Here is a 1,892-nt window from a genome sequence, read left to right as displayed (position 1 = left end):
GGTTTTTTGGCTGTGTTTGGTTGGGGTTGTTTTTGGCAGGGTGCTGGAGGGCGTGATTCCCTGTTTGCTAGTAGTGAGTGATTCAGGTAGCCTGAGGCCTGTCTGTTCTGTGTCTTTCTGCTTGTGTAGGAACAGCTGATGGGGAGTGGAGGTGAGGAGGCAACAGGCTTCCCCTTTCTCCCCCTTACGGGGTGTCCCATGTTACCAGTAGGCATCAAACACTGCCCTCGCTCCATTGGGGTGGGAGAGCTCTTCCTCTGAGCTGCTGCCTCCCTGAACCCCCAGGGTAGGATATTGTACTTCACTTGGGTTTTGTTTGATTGTTTGTTTTTCTGTTACTTTGTTCTACTGGAATTAAAGTATCAAAGAATGTGATTTACATGGTGGGGTCCCTTGTGTTTTGTGCTGCTCTATAGGAGAAATGGTTTCAGCTTGTGCCTGAGGGTATGGGGCTGCTGGTCTCTCTCATGTCGTGACTGGTTTTTCATAGCCCTGCTTTAGGTGATCTCTACCCATTTCATGCCCAAGAAACATGAAGTGGGTGGGAGAAACAGATGACCTGCTATGCAGGTGGGGTCATCTCTAGTGGGCAGTAGTTCTCCACCTAGAGTGCTGCATGCCCCACAGCCTGGGAACAAACCTTTCCAGTCTGCACAGGTCAGCTGGGTGAGCTGTGCCAGGGCCTGAGCCTGGGCTGCTGCTGACTGGTCTGATGTGAGCACTCCTGGGACAAGAGCTGTGGTAGGAGCTGTCTGCCTTGTTCCACTGCAGTGTGGAGCAGGTGGAGCAACAGCTCAGGACTGTACTCAAGCCATCTTTCTTCAGCTCTTAGGCCAAAAGACTCTAGACTCCTTTCCTTCTACCTCCTGCCAACCCTTTCTGGCCTTCTGCAGACCTTGGGTGTTTGGCAGTATCTGGCCATCCCCTTGGCTTCTGCCTGCATTCCACATGACAGAGAAGCCTGGGACATTGCCTCTGAGCTGTCCCTTGCACTGAGCACACACCCTGTGAGTGAGGCTTGTCACTCTTGGCCACAGTGGCCTTTGGGGTTTGTCAGGGAAAAGTGACATCTGTACCAAACGCGTCAAAAGACTGGGCTTCAGCCAGTATCCATCTTCAACAGGGAGGCAGAGCCTGCTGGAATCCCTCACTGCACTACCAGTGTGGCAGCTGTCTGGGTCCAGCCTGCTAGGGTAGTGCTGTAGCTGAGCTAGGAATTGTTTAAAAGTCTGGCTAGGAAGGTTCTGCCAAATAACAAATCAGTAAAGTCAGTCCTTTTTAAGTTAATGGTTGGGGGTTGTTTTTTTCCCCACTAATGCTTTCCTTAAATCAACATAGTTATCCCACTGTATTCCATTTCTAACATGTCAGAAGTGTTTCTTTGGTTTTGGGGTTGTGGTTTTTTTTACCAGAGAGGGGAAAAAACCCATTTTCAGTCTGTCAGCAGATGGTGGGGACAGGCATTTGGGGGAATTTGTAAGGCAGGATGGAAAGGCTGTGAGGTTGCACAGGCATTTGCAAAAGCTCAGAACTAGGAAAGAAGTAAAACTGCTGGAGAGGCAAATGCTCTGAAGCCTGGGCTGTGCTCAGCACCAGTTCTGGTACCCTGTAGTCTCAGCTAACTCAGCAGTGTCCCTAGTCTCCTCTTGTGTTTCTCTTATAACCCTCACCTGAGTCTCTCCTTTCTCTAGTCCTGTTAGTCCATGGTCCTGTCTCTGGCCCTAGACTCACTGTAGACCTACAGTCAAGGTTATTCACCAGGCTCTCCCATATGTACCAGTAGGATGGACCACCCACAACTCAAGCCTCCCCTAGGGCTTGTGGAGCTTGGATTGGTGAAGCTGCATCCCCTAAAGGATAGGCTTTGCCAGGGTCTTGCTACAGCACTCGTG

This window comes from Acanthisitta chloris, unplaced genomic scaffold (genome assembly GCF_000695815.1).
Source record: "Acanthisitta chloris isolate BGI_N310 unplaced genomic scaffold, ASM69581v1 scaffold31821, whole genome shotgun sequence".
Classification (NCBI taxonomy): domain Eukaryota; kingdom Metazoa; phylum Chordata; class Aves; order Passeriformes; family Acanthisittidae; genus Acanthisitta; species Acanthisitta chloris.
This window is presented reverse-complemented; position numbering follows the sequence as displayed.